The sequence below is a fragment of the Choloepus didactylus genome, chromosome 8 (assembly GCF_015220235.1).
Source record: "Choloepus didactylus isolate mChoDid1 chromosome 8, mChoDid1.pri, whole genome shotgun sequence".
Classification (NCBI taxonomy): domain Eukaryota; kingdom Metazoa; phylum Chordata; class Mammalia; order Pilosa; family Megalonychidae; genus Choloepus; species Choloepus didactylus.
In genome coordinates, this window is record NC_051314.1 from 31,565,611 (window position 1) to 31,592,853 (window position 27,243).

Here is a 27,243-nt window from a genome sequence, read left to right on the forward strand (position 1 = left end):
CTGTAATAAGGGCCGTGTCCTAGCTTTAGGAAGATCACACTCAAGGGTCTGTGTAGCAGAGAGTGGCCAGGGCCTCAGATTCTTGCTCTGGGTTGGTGAGGGAGCCCACATATAAAACAAGGTTCCACCCACACTTTCTCCACCTTCTTTCTGCCTCTCCTGGTCTCGCTTTCCCACTTCTAGAGTGTCTTTTCATCACAGTCAACTGTCATCAACATATTACCTTAACATACTACCTTAACATACTCTCTTAACATTTCTTGGAAAGGATATATCTGTATCTTATCTATCTATCTCTATCTCTATCTCTATATCTATCTATCTATATATATATATATTTGGCTGATGCATGTTGTACCCACCCAGTATTTTAAAAACATTTTAAGTTGCTAACATTTTACGTTTGGGAGATGTCACTTAAAATCCTGATTTCTGGCTTTTCTTGAAAATATTGGACTAACCAGTCAAGTTTGGGATGGTGTTCCTGCCAACTACCATCCCCAGAGTCCTGCTGTCCCCCCCATCCAGTCTGCATTGCTCATTTACATCACCAGCCTTGCTTCTGTAGGCTTTTGGGATCCCTGACTGGGAGGTTCCAGGTGGGCTGGTAGCATCAAGTACAGTAGAGTGGTGCCAGGATTATACAGAGGGACATGCAGAACCCAACTGAAGTTAAAATTAAAGCAGTGACATTTAAGTAATCAAAGCTAAACTACCAGCTATATAAATCTATTTATATGTTTTCTGAGCTTTTAATTTTATAAATAATAGCTAAAATATATTATTCCTTTATAGTGGCAGAAGTAGAGCTATGCTGATTTGTTTTGCTTCTGACTCACAAAGAAGGCTACGTTGGCCAGTCCCCTTGCATCTAAGTGGGGTTCTGGGACTGGTTCTGGGGGGATGTGATGTTCACTTTTACCAGGGCTGGCCCTTCAAAAAACCGTCTGCACAGAATCCTGCTCTTCCTTCCCCTTCTGTGGCAGTCTTGGGCACCATGTGTTGAAGACAATGGCATTACAAGCAAAAGGAAGATGACCGCTGAGTTATTAACTGAAGAACAGCCATTTGACATGGACCATTTGCATCAGAGAAATAACCTTTTACTTTGTTGAGTCACTGAGATTTGGCATTCTTTGTTACAGCACTAGTAGTAATTATGATGACAAGTAAACTTAATATTTCCCTGTTTTAAGCACTTTACTTTAGAAACATTTAACTCTCAGAGCTATCTTAAGAGATAAGTATTCTGTTATTATCCCATTTACTGAGGCACTGAGAGGTTCATAATTTGCCCAAATTTCCAGAGCTAGTAAAATAGCAGAGTCAGGATTTGAACATAGGCAGACTGAAACCAAGTGAGCATGAGTGAGGGTCCAAGCATGAGTGAGACTGTGGGGATCAAAGTTGATAAAGACACATGGTCCTCACACTGAATGAGCTTGCAGGATAGCAGTGGAAACAGACTCATACACTAATTCAGTAATTCAACCTACATTTGTTGAGTGCAAACTATGTACCAGACACTGGGGAAAAGTCATCTAGTGTGAAAGATAGTAAAGGGCAAGTCAGGATGGAGATGAAAAGAAGAGAGTGAGCCACTTCACCAAAGAAAGGCAGGGGACACTTATCACAGATGACAACAGTTCATCTGGCTCCTGATGGCTGTTTAGGGTTTTGCCAGCTTTGGAACAATTCTATGAACTCATTAGGGGTGCCCTTTTTCTCCTCAAGTATACACAACCGGAAGCCCTCTCCCCTTGGATGTATAAGACTTTTCTTCATCCAGTGCTATGTTCATTACAGCTTAGTTATTTTAGGAACAAGAACAGAGAACAATTAAAAAATCATTAATTACTGTAAATAAAGTTGACAGTCAATATCTCTCCTGATACCATAAACCCATGTAGCTATTGAATCACTAGCAGGTGAATGATTTTCTAGCATCAATTATGACAATAATGCTTTAATAAATTTAGAACTGTCAAAATAAACATGCAAGTACAGAGGGTCAAAACAACAATTCCTCATATCCACAAGGGAAATTTTCATCAAGTTAATGTGCCATGGTAAAACAAAAACAAGTGGGAAAAATCCACTTCTCCTTGAAATGTACTTTTTTTTCTGTAGAGAATTCTTAGAATTACTTTCTTTGTTCCTAAACTTCGTGATATTCTGTACAGCAATAATATTAGGTTAGAAAAATGATGACTGGTTAGCATCAATACAGAATCACTCCTTTTAAAGCACTTGTGAAGGAGTTCAATAACCTTTAACATCCCATGGCATCAGCTTGGCTTTTGCAGCAGTCATCTCTATTCCATAGTTTTTGCTGTTTTCCTTATGTTATAGGTCATCATTGCATTTTTTATATTATGCCCCTGAAATGTTTAAGAAAGAAGTTTTGAAGCTTCCTTTTTTCATTTTAATGGTGTATAAATAAGCTGGAATTTTACATGACTTTATTTCTTGGAATACATATTATCATACCTATTTATGTTCCTGGATACATGGATATATGCACTGTGAGTAAGAGTGAAGTCAGAGACCCAAGTTCTGGTCTTGATCCTGCCTGGCTCTGGCCTTGGCCAATTTTTTTTTTTACCTCTCTGTTTCCCAATGTATAAAATGGAATTAATCATAGAATCTTCTTCATAGAATGAAAAAGTATAAATGAATGAAATGACAGGTTCTTGGAGGGTTTGTAGATTGAGATGAGGAGATAAAGAAGAATGATGGGCACCCACAGTTGGGGAGGAGAGGACAAAGAAGGCTCACCATGACATTTCCTTGCTCATAGCATTGAATAATTTTTCTCTTCCTACAAAAAAAAGTATAAATTCCTTAGCTGGATGTGAATATCCTATATATTCTCACTCCAATTTACCTTTCCAACTTTATCTTCCTTTAGTAGCAGAAATGTTTCCAGCTTAGACTCAAAAGAACAGGGAACCAGCTCAGAATTTACCATTTATTATCTGTGTGGTTTGAACAGGTTTATCAACTTCTATGAACCTAAGTTCTTCTCAAGTGAAAAATATAGACAGTGATTGTCTTACAGGTAGTGGTGAGGGTTAAAAGAGACAGCATAGAATCCAACACATCATATATACCCAGTAAAATTTTCTCCCTCTTCCTTGCTGGTACGAAAGTAGTCTGTAAACTGTAAGGGACTTATCATTTTTGACAGAGCATCTGGCCAGAGCAACACTGTATTTCTACAACTTCACAGACATTGCATAAACACACAAATGGTTAGGTAGAATGCAGACAGATTTCACTTCCTGGTGGCATCAAGTTTCTCAGAATCAGCCATGAGTGAAAAACTACTCCAGTGGGATGCACATGAGAACAATGCCATTACAAAATGTAATTATGACAACGGTATGGAACTGAGAAGATTAAAAACTCCATCCAGCAGAACATTGCAAGTTGGCCAAAAAGTATAGTGGGAAAAAAATAAGAAAAGAAAATTTTTGGCCTAGGAAGGCTTTTTTTCATGGATTTTTCCATTTTGGGTGAGACCAGTGGCTTCTCTTGGGAGAATGCCCCCTACAGACAGCACTTCCATCTCAGCTTACTTAACCCTTCAGCTCTGCCAAGCTTTCTCTCTTGTGAACTCCTTGGGTTAAGGCACCTGGTACTTCTTCCTGGACCCAGTTAACATAGTACACCCTGATCTTTTAGAAGAGCAACTTTGTCCTCCATCCAAAACAATGCTGCCTCATCCCATTGCATTTATGGGTGTTGACCTGAACTTAGTAGCTACAGACATGAGTAGTTCAAGTCCTTTTACCATCTCTTCTGTTCAGTTCAAATGACCTATGAAAAGTACTGACTGATCTTTTATGACACAGTCAATTCACCTTTCATTCTGACACCAAAAAAGTTTTCCATTTTGGTATTTATAAAAATTACTGTGATAAATCATGTGGAGTCTCAGTTCCATTTCATCTCCTATTGGACCCTGTGCCAAATCTTTTCAGACCCAAATTCAGTCTGCTTTCACATAATAGAAACCTTGTGCATCTGAAGAAGGAAAGCACCCCTTTATTTTTCTGGTCATAAAAAGAATTGCTTCTCACACATGCACCAGGGGAAGCAGCTCCTCTTACAAATCCTGCAAATCCTCTGTATGAAGGTGGTTTATGTCTCTGCTGAGAAGTGATAAAACAGAAGAAGCAAAGTATATGTGGCATTAGGAAGTCACGTAACAACAAATTTTGAATATTATTTTTTTAGGCAGTATAATATGCATTTTTAAAACTAATACACCAAAGGGATATATCATTTATGAAGCCCATACCAGATACTAGGAAATCTGTCTAGTACTTACAAGCTTTATCTTATTTAATCCTCCCAACTTCATGAGATGGTATTATAGTTATTATAGAACTTCTCTAAAGCCATGTACCTGCTAAGTGGTGGAGCTGGTTTTGAATCCAGGTCTAGATTTGAATCTAGGTCTAGATTCCAAGCCCAAATTATTTGTATTGTAGTCTTATGTCTCCCTTTAAGTATAAAAACTACTTGTAAGTATGATCAACTTTTCACCGGAAACTTTCATATCAGTAATAGTTTTCTGAATGGCTCACTGCTTTCCTTCATTATGAAATGGCTTGGTAACTTATGGTGAGTTGGAAAGAACGTAAACCAGATTTTTTAATTCAAGCTGTATCTTGCAAGCAGTGTGATCTTAGTTACACATCTTAGATACTCTGATCTTCAATTTTCTTACCTGTAAAATGGGGTTAATAATATCTGCATTGCAGGGTTGTAAATTTATAAATAATGGATGCAACTCATCCAGCAGAATCTGGTGACTTGTTCAATAAAGGCAGCCACTATTCTTATACTAAATGGATATTTACTTGTGGACACTGAAAATAGTTACTTCAAGTGATGCTACTGTTTTTTCCTTAATTCAATTTTATAGAGATATTTTTACATACCAGACAATCATCCAAAGTGTACAATCAATTCACAGTACCATCATATAGTTGTGCATTCATCACCATAATCAATTTTTGAACATTTTCATTACTCCAAAAAAAAAAATAATAAAAATAAAAGTTAATGTAAAAAAGAACACCTAAAACATCTCATCACCATCTCCCCTTATTATTCATTTAATTTTTGTCCCCTTTTTTCTACTTATCTGCTTATATGCTGAATAAAGGGAGTGTGAGCCACAAGGTTTTCACAATCACACAGTCACATCATATAAGTTATATAGTTACACGATCATCTTCAAGAATCAAGGGTATTGGATTGCAGTTCAATATTCTCAGGTATTTCCTCCTAGCTATTCTAATACACTAAAAACTATAAAGGTTTATCTATATAACACATAAGAATAACCTCCAGAATGCTCTCTTGACTCCATTTGAAATGTCTCAGCCACTGAAACTTTATTTTGCTTCATTTCTCTTCCCCCTTTTGGTCAAGAAGACTTTCTTAATCCCATGATGTCAGATCCAGGCTCATCTCCAGGAGTCATGTCCCATGTTGCTAGGGAAATTTACATCCCTGGGAGTCATGTTTCACACAGGCGTGAGGGCAGTGAGTTTACCTGCTGAGTTGGCTTTGAGAGAGAAGCCACATTTGAGTAAGAAAAGAGGTTCTCTGGGGGAGACTCTTAGGCACAATTATAAGTAGGCTTAGTCTCTCCTTTGCAGTAACAAGCTTCATAATGGCAAGCCCCAAGATTGAGGGCTCAGCATTCTAAATTGGTAGTCCCCAAAGCTTGTGAGAATATCAGTAATTCCCCAGGTGGGGAAGTTTAGTATTTCCACATTTTTCCACAGTCTCTCAAGGGGGGCTTTGCAAATACAGTTTTATTCTCTGCCCAAATTACTCTGGGATGTATCAGGGTTTCACACTAATCTTTACAAACCAATTAGATCTCACTTCCTATTTAAAGTTCCATGTAATTATGGTGTCGAATAAACTGGCCATACAAGTTTAATTTTATAGTGTGCTACAGAAAATATAGATTTTACACCAAATAAACATCTCTTCCTTTGGTCTTACACAGAAGTTAAAGTTTTAAAACACTGTCAATATCGTTCTTTACCCTTTCATCTGATTTACCTTAGTCCTAACCAAGTCCATTTCTCCAATTGAAGTCTGATTTCTTTTTCAGTCTCTTTAACATTTGCTGTATGGGGTAATGTTGACATTCATAGCTGCTGAACTCTGGCTCTGAGTCTCAGGTGTCAAACAGACACCCAAAGTTCCAGGGACCGACAAGGTTATACACAAAGAGCTCAGCGTCTCAGAATTTAGAGATAACCATTACAACTCAGGAATAGATGTAACTGGTGTAAGAGCTTACACTCTAAGAAAATTTACCATAAGGATTCCCCTGATAACCTATACTCTCAGATTCAATTCTCAGAATTTACACATTATAGTTAGTCCAATGCTATTGTTTTTGACCCAGAAAATTAGAATGACTCTTTCAAAGGATCAGGAAAAAAAATTCATGAGAAATGGTTCCTTCACACACATAACTACTAGTAATTTTAGTAGATGTTGAAGAATTACTAATGCAACCTGCAAGGTAAACAGATCTGTAAAAGGTCAAAATAACAAATGCATTCCTTTTCTCTCTCAAGCTTAAAATGCTTAGGGTAAAAATAAATCTTCAGTTTTTCCACCGAGCCTTTTTATTCATTCCTTTAAAAAGTCATCCCATAAATTTAACAGGTCCTGAACTACAAGTTAGAGTAATTTTAAAAGTGGTAGACCACATTATATACATGCCACTTAGCAACATTTTTCTGAGAACACTAATATTGCTCTAAGTAGTGTCAAAATGGGCAATTTCTGAAGAAGCAGAAAAGAAACATCGCAAGCATTTTATTATAGCACTTGATAGTCCTTTGACTGAAGACTCTCAAATTTTGAATATTTTGGATAATAAGAAAAAGTGAAAGTAATCCTCACCCTATGGATGGCTTCTCTTTCTCTCCTCTTACTACCTGCTACCTGCAAATATGCAGATATTGAAAATTTCAACTGCAGGCTTTTATCGAGGTAGAAAAAGCACTGGGAATTAAGCCCAGTGGAAATCATTGCCTCATCCAACTACAAGTAACCAAAAGTCTCAAAAACTCTAACCTTGAGTTTTAGAATGCCTTGGCATATATAATTGTCATCCAAATGTCAGTTTTTTCTTCCTCTCTGAGGGAGAAAATGGCACTTGTCTCTTTCCTTACTGGTCAAATGTCCCTGAAAGTTACATACCCCTTCTTTCTCAGCTCTTTGCTGTGGACACCACTCACTTCCATGGAGTTATGGCCTGGAATTCACCACAAGCTCTCTTCCATACAATTCTACTGTCTTGAGAAATGTCTTTGTTCACTGGGCGTGCAAGGACCATGAGATTCAACAATAGAGCCCATCTCTTTCTTTCTATCACTCCAGAACAGAAACTTTTCCAAAGGGTTGAGGAAGCCTAAAAGAATTAATAATGATGATGATAGCTAATAGTTGATTATGTACAGTCAATCCTCATGATCACAGATTTGGTATGTGCATATTCACCTACTTCTTAGCATATGTAACCACAAAATTAATACTCGTGGCACTTCCATGGTCAAAAATTTGAGTTGCCTGACACATTTTCAGCTGGGGTCAAACAAGGTGATACATGGTGTATTAGTCAGGGTTCTCTAGGGAATCAGAACCAACAGAAGATATCTGCAATATGAGATTTTAAAAAAAGTGCCTTACACAACTGTGGGGATGCATGAGTCCCAATTCCGTAGGGCAGGCAGTGGACTGGCAACTCCAGTGAAGGTCTTTGATGAACAACCCAGGAGAGGCTGGCTGGCTGAAGAAGAAATTAAAGTTCTTTCTTTTTTCCCTTAAAAGTCTTCCACTGATTGGATTAAATCCAGCTGATTGGATTCTCTCATTGCGGAAGACATTCCCTTTGTTGATGTAATCAGACACAGATGTAATCAATTGACTGATAATTTAATAAACCAGCCTTCTGGTTTATTAACCAGTCACAAATGTCCTTGCAGCAATGGTTAGGACAGTGCTTGCTTGATCAGACACCTGGGCACCATCACATGGCCAAGTTGACACATGAACCTAACCATAACACATGGCCTTCTTTCAGCTCTCCTACTGTGTGAACAAGTGTCCTTTTCACGGTGTATTTTGTGCCACATTTTCCACATTTTTGTGCTTTTTGCTGGTGATTTTGTTATTCAAAATGACCTCCAAATGTAGTGCTGAAGTCCTATCTAGTATTCCTAAGAGTAAGAAGCTTATGCTGTGCCTTATAGAGAGACTACGTATATTAGATAAGCTTTGTTCAGGCATGAGTTATAGTATTGTTGGCTGTGAGTTCAATGATAATGAATCAACAATATATGATAAATAGGCATCTTTAAACAGAAAGACACATAAAACAAGTTTACGTATTGATTGGTTGACCAAACATTGTGACCAGAGGCTCATAGGAACATAACACTATGTTTCCCTTGGAAACAATGCTTCAGTATTTGCTAATTCAGTGTTCATGGCAACTTACAAGCAATCCTACTGTGAATAATGAGAGATGACTGAATTAATGATCATGGCAGTTATAGTTTATTGCGGATACACTGTTTTAAGAACTTTTACATGTGTTAACTCACTTAATTCCAACAAAAACTCTGTGAATTAAAATATCATTATTCTCACTTTACATAGTTGGAAACTGAGCCAACGGGAGACTAAGTAACATGCCCAAAGTCACACAGCAATTAAATGGCAGAACTGGGATTTGAACTCAGGCAGCCTGACTCGAGAAAACTTGTACTCTTAACCATTATGCTACGTATGCAAAATAATTTATATTTGTTTTCTCTGTATAACTCTCCTCAAAGTCCAAGGAAAACAAATCAAGAAGTTAAGTGCTTTGCAAGGAGTCCCTATCTGGATGTTCCCTGTTATTAACCTTGTGCCCTTGTTCTCAAGCTCATTACTTCATATGGGAGTGCACTGTTCTCCAATCCTCCACGTTGCTAGTTTCCACTTGTGTTTTGGGACAGCCCATCCACAGGACTGGGCTCTCCCAGGATCCATATCCATTCTGCCCCCATGCTGTGTGTGGAGCACTGTCAACCTCAGACACACATCTTCCTGTGTTGGCCCATTATCTACCATGGGGCAGAGGAGGAGATGGAGGAGATGTGGGAAGGTCAAGGTAGACTTCATCATTTCAAGTCCAGCCCAACAGCATGGAGTGGATTTGGGATTTCAAGAGTTGCTTCTTTGAAGCTTTCCTGGCCAGTGTACATGCATTTAGGGTTTTACTAGGCACTTGTTAGTTTCTCTCTCTCCCTGTATCTTGCTCCCTTCCTTCCTCCTTCCTTTCTCTGCCTTTTTCTTCCACATACACACATTTATCATGGACAAAAATTCTTTGATAGTTTGAATGGACTGAATTTTTTAATACCATTTTATTGAGACATATTCACATATCCTACAATCATCCACAGTTTACAATCAATTATTCATAGTACCATTATACAGTTGTGCATTCATCACCAGAGTCAATTTTTAAACATTTTCCCTATTCAAAAAGAAATAGAAATAAAAGTAAAAAAGAACACCTAAAACATTCCTTCCCTCCCATCCCACCCTATTTTTCATTTAGTTCTTGTCCCCATTTTTTCTACTCTGTCCATACACTGGATAAAGGGAGTGTGAGCCACCAGGTTTTCACAATCACACAGTCATCCCATGTAAGCTACATAGTTATGCAATCAACTTCAAGAATCAAGGCTACTGGGTTGCAGTTTGACAGTTTCAGATATTTCCTCCTAGCTATTCCAATACACTAAAAACTAAAGAGGGATATCTATATAGCACATACAAATGCCTTCCAGACTTCTTAACTCCATTTGAAATCTCTCAGCCACTGAAACTTTATTTTGTTTCATTTCACTTCCCCCTTTATGTCAAGATTTTCTCAATCCCATGGTGTTGGGTTCAGGCTCATTCCTGGGAGTCATGCCCCATGTTGCCAGGGAGATTTCCACCCCTGGGAGTCATGTCCCACATAGAGGGGAGGGCAGTGGGTTCACCTGCCATGTGGAATTAGAGAAAGAGAGGGGGCCACATCTGATTAACAAAGAGGTTCTTTGGGGGAGACTCTTAGGCACAATTATAAGTAGTCTTAGACTCTCCTTTGCAGTAACAAGCTTCATAAGGGTAAGCCCCAAGATGAGGGCTCAACCTACTAAATTGTTAGTCCTCAAAGCTTGTGAGAATATCAGTAATAACCCGGGTTGGGGACTCCAACATTTCTGCATTTTCCCCTAGTTCCTCAGGGGGGGGCCTGCAAATATATTTTTATTCTCTGCTGAAATTACTATGGGATGTATTGGGATTTCACACTAACCTGTACAAACCTACCAGATCTGTCTTTCTATTCAAAGTTCCGTTAATTATGGTGTTTGAATAAACTGACCATACAAGTTAAATTATTTAGTGTGCTGCAGAAAATACAGATCCTGCACGAAATAAACATCTCTTCCCTTGGTCTCACACAGAAGAAGCTGAAGTTTTAAAACACAGTCAGTATAGTAAATGGACTGAATTTTACAGATGAATTTGGGTATCTAAGAAGTCAAGTAACTTATCCAAATTTACAAGCATGTAAGATAGAGCCAGCACTCAAACCAAGTTTCTTGACCATCAGCCTGTCACTTTTTTTGCTTCATGAGAATCTGAAACGAGAGTTTTGACAAGAGGGCAAGCAAAGCAGCCCAATGGATCCCTAAAGAGGTTCCAGCAAGAAAGAAGGACAAGAAGGGGAGACTAGTACTGATTTGTCCCAGCTCAGGCAATGATCTGTTCCAGTGAGATTTAAGGATTGCTTTCTGCCAAAGCTGGGAGAATAAGAGGGGGTGCATAGAGATGGGCAGATTTCCACCACAGTGCCTTGGTGAGGCTGAAGATACCATAGGGAGGATGCCTTCCCTCTGAGTGTTTCTCACCTCTGATGATTATTGTGGTATCTGTCTCATGGGATTGTTGTTGAGGATTTGTCAACATAGTAAAATCTCAATAAACTAGAGGTAATAATCATTATCTTATGAAAGAATGTCCACATTTTTCCATTAAAAGAGTACACATGTCCATTGTTGCAGATTTGGAAAGTATTTTATTTAAACAATATTTAAATAGTGCTTACTATGTGCTTCACAAATAGAAACTCATTTCATAATAATTAAATAAGTTTTGTAACCCTCTAGGTTATATAACTTATCTAAAGTCACTTAGTTGTTGTCAGAGCCAGGACTCAAAGCCAAGAAGAGAGATTTGTTATTTTCCTTTAGCATAAAATTAGAGTCACAACAAAAAAAGAAGCTCTTCATTCAAGAGAAGGCTGCATGTTATAGTAATAAGGACATGGATTTTGGACATGGACAGACCTGGATTCAAATCCAGCTCTGCAATTCATTTTGTGTGTAAACATGGATAACTAACTTAAAATAATGCAATTGTCTCAACTGTAATTTGAAAGCTATAATTCTAGTACAAGACATAATGATTTATATATATATGTATATGTGTATATATACTCATACACACAAATAGACACATACACACACCTATACAATACCAAACGAATTGAATATGTTTCTGTCAGGTTATTTTAAGGATTAGAGAAAATGGATTACCCATTATACACTATAGACATTCAATAAATAGTAGATAATATTATTTTGTACCCACTGTATAAAAGAAACATTATGGGTGAAAATGCATCATTTCCATTAAAAATAGTAGAAAATTCAAAAGATGCAATAAGGAAATTCTTGAAAATTTGTATGCTTAAAAAAAAGCATTTGGCCAAGAACATGAATAATCAATTCATGAAAGAAGAAAAGTAAATTGGCAAGAGACTTATGAAAAATCCCTCAACTTTACTGGCTGCCTGTGAGATGCAAATTAAGAAAATAAAATACTATTTTTTTAACAAACATATGGGAAAAATAGTTTGATAGCATTTTATAATAAACACAATTTGGGAAAATGGCAGTATAAATTGCTATATTTTATGGAAAGTAATTAGGCAATGTCTATTAAGGATAAAAATGAACACACACTTTGACATAGCAATCACACTTTGGGGATATTTTCTGTACAGAAAAAAGTACCAGCAGAAGATCGTATCCTGGACCATAAAACAAATCTTTAATGAATTTGAAAAGGTTGAAATCATAAAATATACTCTATCACAAAAAGTGAATTAAATTACGAATCAATAAAAGAAAAATATCAAGAATATCATCAAATATTTAGAAAGCAACAACACACTTCTAAATAACCTGGTCAAAGAGAAATCATAGAGATTAAAAAAATATTTTGAACTGAATGAAAATGAAAAAGTAAAATATCAAAATTCATGGAATGCAGTTATTCTGGTTTGCTAATGCTGCCATTACACAAAATACCAGAAATGGATTGGCTTTTATAAAGGGGTTTTATTTGGGTACAAATTTACAGTTCTAAGACCATAAAAGTGCCCAAACTAAGGCATCAACCAGAGGATACCTTCACTGAAGAATGGCTGATGGCATCTGGATCACCTCTGTCAGCTGGGAAGGCATGAGGCTGGCATTGGTAGTCCTTTGCTCCTGGGTTGTGTTTCAAAATGGCTTTCTCCAAAATGTCTCTGCATGTCTCTTAGCTTCTTGGGGCAAACTCTGGGCTCCATTTCTTAGCTTAGCATCTCCAAATGTCCTTCTGTCCACATCTTCAGCCATCTTTAAGCATCAGCAAGCATCTGGGTCTGTATTTGCTCTTAGCTTCTCTCTTAAATACTCCAGTGAACTAACCAGGACCCACCCTGAATGGGTGGGGTCCACATCTCCATGGAAATAATCTAATCAAAAGTATCCCCCACAGTTGGGCGAGTCACATCTCCATGGAAACACTCAATCAAAAGTTTCCACCCTAATCAAAAGACTAATAAATTTGCCCCCACAAGATTGCATTATAGAACATGACATTTTGGGGGGGACATAATATATCCAAACTGGCACAGCGTTTGTCAAGATTTCTGTGAGGTTTATAAAATGGAAAACTAATGTTATATATGAAAGTGTCTCAAATATGTGATCTAAGCTTCCACCATAAGAAACTAGGAAAAGAAAAGAACAAAGTAAGCAGAAGGAAGGAGACAATAAAGACAACAGCTGATTAAAACAAACAAACAAACCAATAAAGCCCTCCCAATAAAGGATGGAGATGTGGGGATGTTTTAAAGTAAAAAACAAAAATCAAAATAAAACCAAGGCTGTAAACTGATTGTCCATCCATATTGAATCATTGACTACATTATGGTACATACAATATATGCTACATTTATGTAGTATTTAAGAGCTACTTCCATATTATTGGTCTGGAGGGATAGCCATGATATTTTGTGACATTCCAAAATAATATGTATAGTCAGTCTATCCCTTTTATAATTAGTGAAAAGTAAATCCTATATATGGAAGTATATAGAAGAAACCATTAATATTTTTATTTTTACTATATCAGGATGCTGAGATTAGAAGTGGGGGACAAGGGATATTATTATGTTTTTATTAATACATGGCTTTTTACAAAATCATATACTTTTAAATTTAAAATTCTAATAAAGTTTAAGAAAGAAAAGTATCAATTGAAGTTGCTTCTTTTTGAAGGGCTTCTGTTCTTTATGTTATCCCTGACAAATAGTCTTTTATATTGTTCCCAAACTCTACCATATTTCACTTTAATTGTTGGTTTGCCAACTGCTTCTCACAAGATCATAAACTGCTGGAAGGCAGGGCAGAATTTTATTCATCTTTGAATCTCTGGGACATTCATTCGTCAATAATTTATTGATTACTTACTCAGTGTTAGTCACTGGTCAAGCAGTAGACATGTTTTCCAGTATGTAACAGCATCTCATCACTTCTTAATTACTGAATTAAATTCAGGTATGCTATTTCAAGAGCAGAAGGAGGAAGGCATTAAATGAATATACCACTTTCCCTTATAACAAATAGTTTAAAAAAAAAAAACGAAATTGTCATATCTTATCAGTCCACTTATAATCTGGTTTAAAGTGGGAATTTGGCTCTGCAATTTGAGTGTGAAAATGAGATTTGAGAAATGAAAATTACATAAAAGTCCAATTTAAATTGGTTTAAAAAGGAGCCATATGTTCTCTATCTGATGCTCTCTGCCCCCTCCCACTCCTTGAGACTACAATTTAAGATCATAAATCACAAGCCTAGTAAAAATTACAACAACCTACTTTCAGTAGAATTCACATTTTGGCATATTTTAAGTATTTAAACCTATTGATATCCAAGTAGGAGATCCTTATAAACCAGTGTGTGAGAATTAAGTTTAACCCTTGCGAGGGAGCATGACCTCTTTCAAAGTCAACACAACAGGTAGACCTGAAGAGGCCCAAATCGCGTTCACGGTCACAGCCAGTATCCCTAACCCCCATTTTGTAGCAGGCATGTGGTCCCAAGATGAAAAACCAGCACCCTACCCCCCCAATACAGCATAGTGGTTAGAAGTATAGATTCCGGGGTCTGCCTTCTTTTAAAATCCAAGCCTAACCATTCACTGTTCTCTGTGACCTTAGGGAAGTTATATAACCTCATTGTGTCTCAGTTCCCACATCTATAAAATGAGAATAGTAAAGTATCTAAGGAGTCTGTTCCAAGTCCAAGTCCTGTGTGATCTTTCAGGTCCAGCCACAGGCAATTACCGGCCTTTGATTGGCAGGCCTGGTGGGTGGATCCGCCCTCCGCACACAGTCTTGGTGCACAGTCAAAGAACTGCAGTTTTTTGGAGAGAGTTGTAATCAAGGACCCAGGCTCCCCTGGGGCCAGCCCATGCTCATATTAGCCCAGTGCTTTCCTAGCCCAGGTACCTCCAGTTGGTCTCCTTAACAGGGGTTTCAACAGAGGCCCTTCCCAGTTGCCTCTGCTGAGATACCCTTGCAGGTGGCTTTGGCTGAGGCACTTTTCTCCACTTTGACTCAGTACTTTTCCACCCCCTCTCCCTCCCGGTCCCTGGGCCCATAAAAAGGCAGCAGGAGGCTTTTGTTCCTTGGCAGTGAGATGATTTCACCTGCCTGCAGCTGCATGTCTTCTGCCCCTTGCCCAACTCAGCTGCTTCTGTAGGGAAAAGTGGAACACTGGGGAGCCTGTGCCTCTCTTTTTGGCTTTTTGCTTGCCCTGCATTAGTAAGTGAATCAATGCTCAATCGCTACTTTCAGTTTGGTTCCTTGTTCTAATTGATCACCTTAACAACTAAAAGTTTGCCAGTTATAGGGATATAATGAGTTGATATTTGTCAATTACTTGAAACAAAAACACCTGGCCCATGAGAAATATTTAATAAATAACAATTTGTTTTGTATGACTGCGTGGTATGTGAATATATCTCAATAAAATGATGATAAAAAAAAAAAAAAAAAACTGAAAAAAAAAAAAAAAAAAAAAAAGAAACACACTATGCCTGGTAATCCAGTCGGCTTGCACCTGACTTAACTTCTGCACCATTTAGTATTGATATTTTTTGCCTTTGCCTGTGTCATCAGGGGTGACTACACCAGGAACATCAGCTAAAGAAACTTCTAAATGAAAATGCTCTGGAGAAGAAAATGTAAATGAGTCTACCCCATGCCAAATTTCTTCATTCTAGGATTCTGGGGCTGGGACTTTGTCACAAATTTGAGCAACGGTGTTATAAAACAGACTGACAAGGCTGTGAATTGCAACACTACATCAAGCTGGAGTCCTAAGCTGTTATACATTTTTTTTTTTTTTTTTTTTTTTGCTTTCGGTTTTTACCCCATATGCTTACCATTTCTGCAGACATACTTTTGTGCATTGAGATTTCTATTCTTCAGGGGAAAAATCCTGGGCTTTAAATCAGTATTTTTCTAAGTCTTAGGGTGAGAGAATTATGATGTTTGGGAATTAGTCAGGAGCGAGCCAAAGGAGGAAAATCTGTCTCTCTCTGCTCTGTTCCCTTTCCAGAATCTGCCTGTACTAGCACTATTTAAGCCATTTCATCTCTTTCCATTATATTATAATAATGATTATAGGCGATGTTAACTACATGTCTCATATTGTGCTGAGTGCTTTACATGTGTTATTTTATTTAATCCTTGCAATCATCTTAGCTGTTGCTTTGATTCCATTTAAATAGATGGGGAGGCTTGAGGCTTAGAAAAGTAAACTAACTAGCTCAAGGTCATATGGCTAAGAGGCATAGTCACTTTTGGGACCAAGTTTGTCCAGCTTCAAAGCACATGCTTTTGATCAGTGCCTTGTGATTCTCACGTAGGATACACCATAATGCTGGCAACCTAGTAGGAGCTCAAAAAATGAATGTTCCCTCTTTGAAGGTAGCCAAATAGAAAGGGCAAAATTGAGAGAAGCATGTGGTAGAAGCTCAACAGGGTAGTTTGCTTCTCTACCCTTTAAAAAATTTATATATATTTATTTATTCCTTTATATAATTTAAGTTATTAAAATTTACTAGTTTCTATGTTAAAAAAACATTTTGAATAATTGGTAACAGAAAGTTGACTGTATCATACTTGCAAAGATTGTGGAGAAAACACTCTCAAACCACACTTAACTGATCTTTCTTACCTTATGATCTTGTTCTGTGATGGATAACCATGGCTTCACAGAGGAGAGCTGTACCTGTGGTCGAGAGGACTTGGTTTGAGTTCTGGATCAGCTGCTTACTTTCCATGGTCCTCAGGCCAGTGATTTGAAATCTTGATTGTAATTTCCTTATCTGTGAAATGGAGTTAATAATACTCACCTAATAAAAGAGAGAATCACATTAATTGGTATATATGGAATCATCATAAATCATAAGGCACTTTACCTACGTAAGCCACTATCAGGTTCCTCTTCTGTCTAGTTGCTAAGGTACTGGAAACAGTGAAGATTCTTGTACTTGTTGAACCATAGAGAGTAGATCAGAAATATACAAGACAGGTGACAGAGATGTACAAGAAGAATAAAAACGAGGCATGTTTTTCTGGAATGATGCAAAATGTACCACTATCACTCCTTTGACCAATCACCCTGCCCCTTTTCTGACCTGCTGGAGGAGAATGGCAGTTTGACCAGAAGATAGGGAGGGAGGAGAACAATGGAAGTTTAGTTCCAGGGATGGAGTTAGATTTTGAAAGATTCCCAAAATGGTCTGAAAGCACAAAAGGGATATTTGCCCAGGCCTAGCTTTTATTGACTATGAGGGCACATTTTAGTTAAACTCTGGTTTTATGGTCATGAAACTCAGATTTTGGAGACTATAATCAATTAGACCATGGCATTTATTTCCAAATATGGCAGACATTCGATGAAAGATACTTTTATGAAAAGTTGAGAAGCATGAATTTACCTCTTTTGTACTTAGGATCATCTCTTAAATAGAATCTCCCCCACTGTTCAATCCCTTTCTCTGTCCTCCTTCCCACTGCAAATATAATTCACTCAACATGGTTTGGATTTGCTAACTTTGAATTTTCAGTAAGAAAGAACATTTTAAATACAAATCTTGCTGAGTCTAAATATCTCCCTCTCCCCAATTCCACACCAAAGAGGCTTTGCTGAAGAGGGAAACTTACTTTCCTCCCAACTGAAACTTTTTAGTCTGCCTAGAAGAGATTAGGAGTTGAAGAGATGACTTTCATTTTAAGATTAAAGTGATGATAAAATAGAACTAACTAATGGCCATTTAACATTTAGAATTAATAATGAAAGAATCTTCTCCTCCCTTGTAAAGAGAGTTTATATCTCAATAGGAAAAAGACTATTGGTGATTTACATTTATCCCAACCACAGTGTTAGTCTCAGAAACATTCTAAATTTTTAAAAAAACATGAGAAAATGCTAGTAGTACTGGTGTACAAGAAATTAACAATGATGGTGATAAAAAAGGCATTTCATTGTGTGAAGATCATAATTTATCTTTCACTGCATTGTTCTTCCAATGAATTAAAAAAAAAGTGACTGAATGTAAGATTCTCAGGAATGAGAAAAAAGAAGCCTCCAACTAAAGTGTCCGGTGTGTCTACTCTGATAAGTTACTTCTGGCAAGGCCACATTATTGGCTGATCATGGCTTCAGAACCACCTCTTTTCTTGTCTAGAAACTTACCCCTCAGAGTTTGGTAGCAATGACGATTGACTTTGTGCTTTTCATAATACAATCAGAGTAATTCAAAGAGGAGAACTGAAGATCTTACCCCATTGTGCTAGGAAGGAAACTGATCCAGAAACCTGTTTTCAGGGAGCAGTTTTAACCATATTATGGTCCAAAATTGGAGATTCATTTTGAGGCACGATGAAATTTTATTCCTTTGTCAATGACAATAGAGGGTTCATCACCCATATGATAGAAGCTTGTGTGTGGTAGACAATTCCTCAAAATTTCTCAGAAGTTACAAAGCAAATAAAATCAACTCCGGGATAATGTGATTGTGAAGATTATGCAGTGCGCACCTCTGCCTTCAGCAAAGAGCCTGGCTTGACTATCAGAACACCTTCCCTCTGATGCATCTAACAAGGTGGCTTCCTGAATCTTGCACGTCAAGTGTATCCCTTATTTTAGGACTACAGAGAGCCTTCTGGGGCCACCTAATTGGTCACACTGCCTTCAAGTGAGGCCATCAATTTATCCTGCTGCAATTTAAGCCCAATTTCTCCTCATGCTTCCTTAGTGTGGAAGACAAGTCACTTTTCTCTGTGTTATAAATCCCCTTAACCAGAAGGCAATTCTGAAAGTAGCTTTTATTTTTTGCTTCTTCTTCTTTCAGGCCAAGTAATCCTAAATTCTGTAAGCTTTCTTCTCAAAGGCCCTGCTTTCTATATCATAATTCATTCTATGATTGGCTGTGGCTTTCCAAGATTTTTCTAAAGTTTTGGTGGGGCCTCACCAAAGGCAACCATGATGAATGTATCTCAACCATGGAAGTAAGTCTTGTTTTTCCAGAAGGCTCTCTGTGTAACTGGCCTGCTGAGACTTGAAGCACCTAAAGTCACTGAGGATAGGCATTAGTCCATCTCCAAAAGCATCCCTTGTGGAAATGCATAAGGTGACTTGAAAGGAAGGGGAAGTGTTGCCAGTGAAATCCATGTCACAGATGAGTTTTTAGGTTAGCTGGCTGACAGCACAGTGCAGGAGGAGTTTGTGCAGTGCAAAGAGCACTGGACTGGGAGTCAGCAGGCTGTAACATTTCCTCCACCATTGTCACTCACCAGCCGAGTGATTTGCGGCAAGTAGCTAACACTCCAGTCTCCTATCAGCACCAAGAGGATCCTGGAGAAATAATATTTATGATCCTACTCAGCTCTGAAATTTGGAATTCCATCACTTAATATCAAGCATGGATCTAAAAGGATATAACCCAAATTATGTTTCCAAAGTGAATAGGGTTAGTTAAGGTCGTGGCAGAGGATGCTTTGTGTTTCAGCGGGGCTGCAGTGGAGGAGGCCTGTGAACATCTGCGTATGTAATGAAGGCTTTGGATGCTTGAAACTGGGGCTGTTGGGTAAGAGTGGATTTCTGTTTTCTTCAGGGCCTCAGCCAGTGCAGAAGAGAATGTCTGAACTCTTCTTTCTTTCCTTACATAAGCTCAACTGTGCTACAATGGATCTCAGTGACACTGAGGACGTACAGTGTTTGCCTAATACATACCTAGCTTTGGTTTGGTAGGAAAATCTTATTTGTAGAAGACAAGGTCTTCTCTAGAGTTGGCAAGATGATAAATATTTTGGTGGAAAGGTTAATGACTCTCTGTCAAGTCTACAGCAAACCTGTATTAGTTAGGGTTCACTGGGGGAACAGAACCAATAGGAGATATCTGTAAATATGAGATTTTATACAAGTGTATCATGCAACTGTGGGAATGCACAAGTCCAAATTCTGTAGGGCAGGCAGTGAACTGGCAACTCTGATGAAGGTGTTTCATGAACTCCACAGGAGATGCTGGTTTGCCAAAGAAGAAATGAAGGTTCTCTCTCTTCTCCTTTAAAAGTCTTCAACTGATTGGATTAAACCCAGCTGATTGAATTCTCTCATTGTGGAAGATACACCCTTCATTGATATAATCAGTCACAGATGCAGTCAATTGACTGATGATTTTATAAACCAGCCTTCTGGTTTATTAACCAGCCACAAATGTCTTTGCAGTAATGGTTAGGCCAGTGCTTGCTTTACCAGACACCTGGGGACCATCACCTGGCAAAGCTGGCACATGAACCTAACCATCACAAAACCCAAGGGACAATTAGGATTTATCTTACCTTTAATTTCAAAACTCGTTACTCCAAAGAGCTCAGCAACACTAGAGGTTTTTTTTTCCCATTTTTTATATTACTTTTATTACAGAAGTTGCAGGCTTACAGAAAATCATGCAGAAAATACAGATATCCCACATACCTCCAGTCACACATGCACAGTCCTCTGCATCACCAACACTGTGCACCAGTGTGGCACCCCTGTTACAATTGATGAAACAACATCACTATAGTTATGGCACTAATCGCAGTCTATAGCTTACATTAGGGTTCACTGTTTGTGTTGCAAAGTCCTAGGGTTTTTTGAAATTTTTCAATCCAGAAACACTTATAACCCACAATTTCCCCCTTTCAACCACATATAAATACACAATTAAGTGGTACTGATCACATTCTCAATGTTGCACCACCATCACCACCATCCACTACCAAAACTTTTCCATCATCCCAAACAGAAACTCTGCAAGAATTAAGCATTAAGTTCCCATTCTAGCCCCTCGTATCTGTATTCTAGTTTCTGACTCTATGAATTTGCTTATTCAAATTCTTTCATATTGGTGAGGTCATACAATATTTGTCCTTTTGTGTCTACCTTATTTCATTCAATATGATATCTTCAAGTTTGATCCATAATTTCACAATGTATCAGAACTCCATTCCTTTTTATAGAGGAATAATATTCCATTGTATCTATATCCAAAATTCTGTTTATCCATTCATCTGTTGGTGGGCACTGTAATTTCTTCTACCTTTTGGCAATTGTGAATAATACCACTATGAACATCGATTACAAATGTCATTTTGAGTCTGTGCTTTCAGTTCTTTTGGGTATACAACCTGGGATTGACAGGTCATATAGCAATTCTAGATTTAGTTTTCTGAGGAACTGCCAAACTGTTTTTCAAAGCAGTTGCACCATTTTACAATACCATTAACAATGAGTGGTTCTAGTTGTTCACATCCTCTTCGATGCTTGTTATTTACTGTTTTTTTTTTTTTTTAATAGTAGTAATTCTAGTGGGTTTAGAAACATATTTCATTGTGCTTTTGATTTGCAATTCCCTAATGTCTAATGATGGTAAGCATCTTTTCATGTGCTTTTTGGCAATTTCTATATTTTCTTTGGAAATATGTCTGTCCAAGTCTTTGGTCCATTTTTAAATTGTATTGTTTGTATTTTGTTATTGTCATAGAATTTTAAAAATACATTATGGATATTAAACCCTTATTGGATATGTGGTTTTAAAATATTTTCTCCAATTTGGTATGTTGTCCCTTTACTTTCATGATGAAGTCCTTTGGTGCACAAAAGTTTTAAATTTTGATGAAGTCCCATTTATCTGTTTTTCCTTTTGTTGCTCATGCTTTTGGAGTAGTCTAAGAAACCATTGCCTAACAAAAGGTCCTGAAGATGTTTCCCTATGTTTTCTTCTAGATATTTATATTCTTGGTTCTTATATTTATATTTAGGTCTTTGTTAACATTTGAGTTAATTTTTGTATGTGGTATAAGGTAGGGGTCCACCTTTTCTTTTGCATGTGGTGTCCAGTTTTCCACAGAGCCATTTGTTGAACTATTCTTTCCCCATTGAGTGGACTTGAAACCCTTGTCAAAATTCAATTGACCATAGATATGAAGGTCTATTTCTGAACTCTCGATTGATTCCATTGGTCTGTTTGTCATGTTGTTTTGACTACTGTAACTTTGTATTAAGTTTTAAAATTGGGACATGTGAGACCTCCAAGTTTGTTCTTCTTTGTTGAGATGATTTTGGCTATTCAGGACCCCTCCATTTCCATATAAATTTGATGATTGGCTTTCCCATTTCTGCAAAGAAGGCTGTTTGACCCTCTTGGGAATTTTCGTTTCAGATATTGTGGTCTTCAACTCTAGTATTTCTGTTAGTTTCCTTTTAAAAATTTCTCCATATTGAAATTATCATGTTGTTCATTTTTCATTTTCATGATATCCTTTAGTTCTTTCTCTGAGTTTTCCTTTATCTCCTTAAGCATATTAAAAATTATTCTTTTAAAGTTTTGTCAGGCATGCCCAAAATCTAGTATTCTTCATTGATGGTTTCTGAGTTTTTATCTTATTCCTTTGGATAGGTCATCATTTCTTGATTCTTTGTTTGTCCTGTAATCTTTCATTACACTATGTACATTTTAATATTTTAATGTTTTAACTCAAGTATTTAGTCCCTAAGCTTAAGTTTTCATCCAGATAGTGATCTGACAGAGATTTCCTTGAGTACCAAGAGGTAAAAAAACAAACGAGCCAACCCCCAAAATAAATTTCACATTCTTTGCATATTGGCTCTGTGTTGGCTGGTAGTCTCCTTCAGAGTTCAGCTTTTTGAAATGAAATTGGATTGCAAGGTCTTCTTCATCTTTTCTGAGCCTGCACCTTTTCCTGGGCTTATACTCACTCATGGCCTTAGAAATCCCCCCATTTATAGAAATCAGAATGTCCTCCCTACTCCCTATGAAATAGATGCCACCCCCCATCCCCCCATACTGGGTCCTCTATTGTATATCTTAAGGCTGGTAATCCTTTGTCCCAGGCTGCTTTGACTTAATTGTTTTTACACTACTTCAGCTATGTACCAGCTGCTTCTGCCTGCAGGGCAAGTTCAGGGGGGTGGGGGATGGGTAGGGGGTGGGGGTGAATCAGAGAGGAGTTCCCTGGTTCAGTCTTTCAAGCTGCCACTCAATGACCTACCGACACCTATGTGCATAAGGGTTACTCTGCTTCCTCGAGAACTGGACCAGGAATCCACAATGGGAATGAAGACTGGCTCCACACTATGCTGGGGACATGGTGGAAGAAGGATCAGCAAGGTGCCACAAGCTTCTACCATTTTAAAACTGAGTTTTTTTGACTCAACATTTTTCCTGTTACTGTAGCCCTTTAAGCTCTTTTTCAGAGTTTTGAGGAAGATATCTCTGCCAGTTTTTGCTGGTTCTTTAGAGATTCTTTGGGGAAACAGCACCCTGGAGTATCTTACACTACCATCTTTGTTGACTAGAAGCTCTCCAACTTCTGTAGAGGTTTTGACTTTATACTGTGCCTCTGCCAGTGGTATCAAGAAGGGATAGTTGAGCCTCAAATGAACAACAACAACAACACAAATATGTCCTTGAACCTGAGACCCAAGTTTGTACTCCTTTAATAGTTAAAACCATTATGGTATAGTGGTTAGGAGTACATATTCTCAGCCAAGTCTGGTTTGGAGATCTAACGCTGCTATTTAATAAGTGTATGATCTAAGGTAGGGCTGAGGCTTTTCCAGCTTCTATATTCCCACATGTCAAGTGGTGATAATAATAATAATAATAATATGTATCTCATAGGATTGTTACATAGATGAAATAATAAAAAGTACTTTGTCCAATACCTGCCATATGGTGAGTACCCAACAAATGATAATTACCACCACTACCATCAACATCATCATGAATTCATCCTCCAGGACTATAAAGTGATAACCTCGCAGTCCTGAAGTATGAAATGCCTCTGAGAAAAGAGGAGCAGTCTTACAATATGCTTTCCATTTCTGGCTGCTGGACGTGATTCCTGAAAATGACCTAGAATATGTCATTGAATCTCATAGAAATAGGTAGAGGACTGCTTTGAGCTAGATTCCCAAGCCAAGCCCAGTGTCTGATATTAAAGTTTCCCTGCAGTCATACTGAAGTATTATTACTATATATTGCTTTGAAAAGAAAAGCTATGACCTGTGTCTTCAAAGTACCTTTTAGGCTATGTTGATTGGTCCAACTAACCTTCTCATTTTCTGGTGGAATAACTGTTTTGTGAGTCAGAGGCTGAAAATAGATGATCAATTGGTCTGTGTATCAATGCCTTAACTTGTTTCAATTTTTATAAGTAGTAAAGAAAAAAAATTCACAGTGGTCATGAATCCAGTTCTCTGTGGATAGTCATTGTAATTGTAAGGGCCTATGAGAAATATAAATAATATCACATTTGATGACGTCATGGCAGGAAAATTTTAAACGCGCTTTAGGTAGTGGAGGTTAGTGATAAGTTGAAAATGTATAAAACTGGAACATGGACTTTTCAATCTAGTACAGTTTTTCTCTCTATCAATTCAAAATTCTTATTTGTAGTTTCCATTTTTTTTTAATTTTGTGAGCTTAAACAGGTTTAAGCTGCAAAAATGACCCCTGTGTTTGTATAAGAAAACAGGCAATCATTTAATTTATTAATATTAAGCATCTCATACCTAGTAGAGAATCAAAAAAAACAATGTAGGAAGCAGATGGGAAAATATAATAAATAATCTGTGTTCAATGACATTTATATCTTCTTCTCATTCACTAATGGCAGACTGAATAGGCAAATGGACATTTTTATAGTTATAGTCTAGGCAAGCTTCTTTGAAGCTGCTTTTATCAGAAGCTCATTTTCAGTATATTGAATTGAGTATCTAATCAAGTGATCTGTATTTTATGATGCAAAACTTTTACGCCATTTTAGAAAAAAATATCTAATTTACAAGGGTGTTCAAATGTAAATAAAAGCTAAAAGTGTTTGCTGAAATGGAGAACATTTTAGTGAGAGTACTTCAAGCCAAGACATTCAAATCTAAATTTCACTTCCTGATCTACTTGTTCCAATACACAGAGCAAAAGATCTCAGAGTCAAAAACTAAATGGGTTAGGAAGGTTTTAGCTCAAAAGAGAAAAAAAAACAAGGGAAAATTGAATTAAAAAAAAACAACAACTTCAATTTTAGGAAGGGTTTTGACCCAGAGAAATGGGGACACATCATTCTGCCTTCATTTACTTAAAAAATGCTTATAAATTTTAAGAAAATAAAGAGTCTATGCAAATTACTATATGGAGATCTTCAGTTGGATGCAAGGCACCATTTCTTATTGGCAGAGTTTTAAACATGGGTTAAAGAGTCTGCAGGAATTTTAAATCCTTTCACAAGATCTTTTGCAATATAACCGATTTTTTTTTCTTAGCCCGATTGTCTCCAAATCTGTTCCCACCATCTTCAAATTCTTCTAGCTCTATTTGCTGATTGGTAAGGTGTGTTACATTTCTCCAAAAAAGTGATTTTAGCTGTGTGCTTAGGATAGGATTAGTTAGAATGTAATTCCTCTTAATTTTTGTCCAATATGGTAAGAGAAAAAGCTTGACTGTCCTGTTCATATCTTTCAAATCCCATGGAAATTTGTCACAATCAAAGGAACCATTGGAAATGGCTGCATTTCTGGAAGCTCCTCATTGTAGATTTTCTTTTCTTTAATGCTTTAGATGTGCCTCATAATAACAGTTCTTTCATTGCTCTTGGCTTTAATTTTATTTCCCAGTCTACAGATAAACTCAGATGAAAAAACATCAAACCAGGGACTAGAGAACATCATGCAGATTGATGATATTGTATAGCAGATCCAATGACTCAACCAAAATAAACGGGCAATCTGGATCCACATACCACACACCATTCTCCTTTCATTCAGCTACCACTATAAAAACAATTTTATATAATTTTTCAAAGTACAGCTTAATTCAGAATAGAAACTAACAAAAATTCATAGGTAGCCTTAATTCTTGTGAAGGCCAATATTGTCACTCCATGTACAACTCAGAGCCTTAAGTGTCATCTGATACCTACTCAGATGCCCTCATGGTTATCTCATGTACTTTTGGACAACTGAGAGGATTTCCTCTTCTTGTTCATATGTACAGACATTATGAATCTTTCCTTTGGGGATATTTTTCTAATGGGGATGAGGCAAGGATGCAAAATGAGTGGTAGAGAAGGAACTGAAGTTGTGAGCAGGTAAAACTGACCTTTAGAACTGTTACTCAGGTGAAGGGTAAAAATGGGGGAAAGTGACAAGAGTGGGTCTGGTGTGAAGTCATAAAATCACAACCTCAGTGGTCATCGAAATGAGACAAAACACCTTCATTGTGCACATTATTAGCAACCAGGCAAGCAAACATATAAGCCTTTCCTAAAACCCTAGGAAAGGGATGATGCAGTGCATTAGAGTAAGCAGGAGGGCTTTGGAGTTAGAGGTAAGACATTGCTACTTACTTGGCAGGTTACATAATCTCTCTCTGATGAATTCCTTTATGGGTAAAATGAAGATCATAATAGTATCTGTCTCCTAAAGTTGCTGAGAGGATTAAATACCACAATGTGCATAAACTCTTAATACGAGACTGGGTTCGGAGTTAAAGCTTGATATTAGCCATTCTTATATTGAAAATTATCTAATCAAGTAGGAATTGTAAATATAAACTAAAAGCAGAGTGCCTATAATTACCTATTTAATATGTACAAAATGTCAGGATAATTTCTTTGCAAAGTATGCTGCTTTTATGGTTTCATTTTAGTGAAGCTGAAAATATTTATAAGGTTTATCTAAGATCACTCTTGACATTTCCCTCTTAACCCTATATTTATAGAAATATAAATATGCATTTTTATAATTTATATATTTATAGAAATGGAAATTCTGAGTTACTCAACATTTAGGTTGCTTACCACTTCGAATCAGTATTCTAACCTTGGTAGCTGGGAACTCACTCATTCGAAGGACTCAGCACTCTCTACCTCAAATCACCATCTTCTAAGAAGGAATTCTAGTGCTCTGCAAGAAGTAGGGCAAGAAATTATAGATCTCCAATCTACTCATAGAGATGTTTTATGTTTGCCTGAGGGTTAGGAAAAGGTAGAATGAAACTGGGCCACAGGAAGGAAAAACTTGGAATGAACGTGCTAAATAGGATTCCATCATTTCATCACAGCAATTCTTTACATGAAATCTAATTAGAAGCCTTTCTGCACAATTAACTGACAGAGGATTTCATTTGAGTTTGGCTTCAACATCAACTAAATATATATTGAAGTGGAAGTCA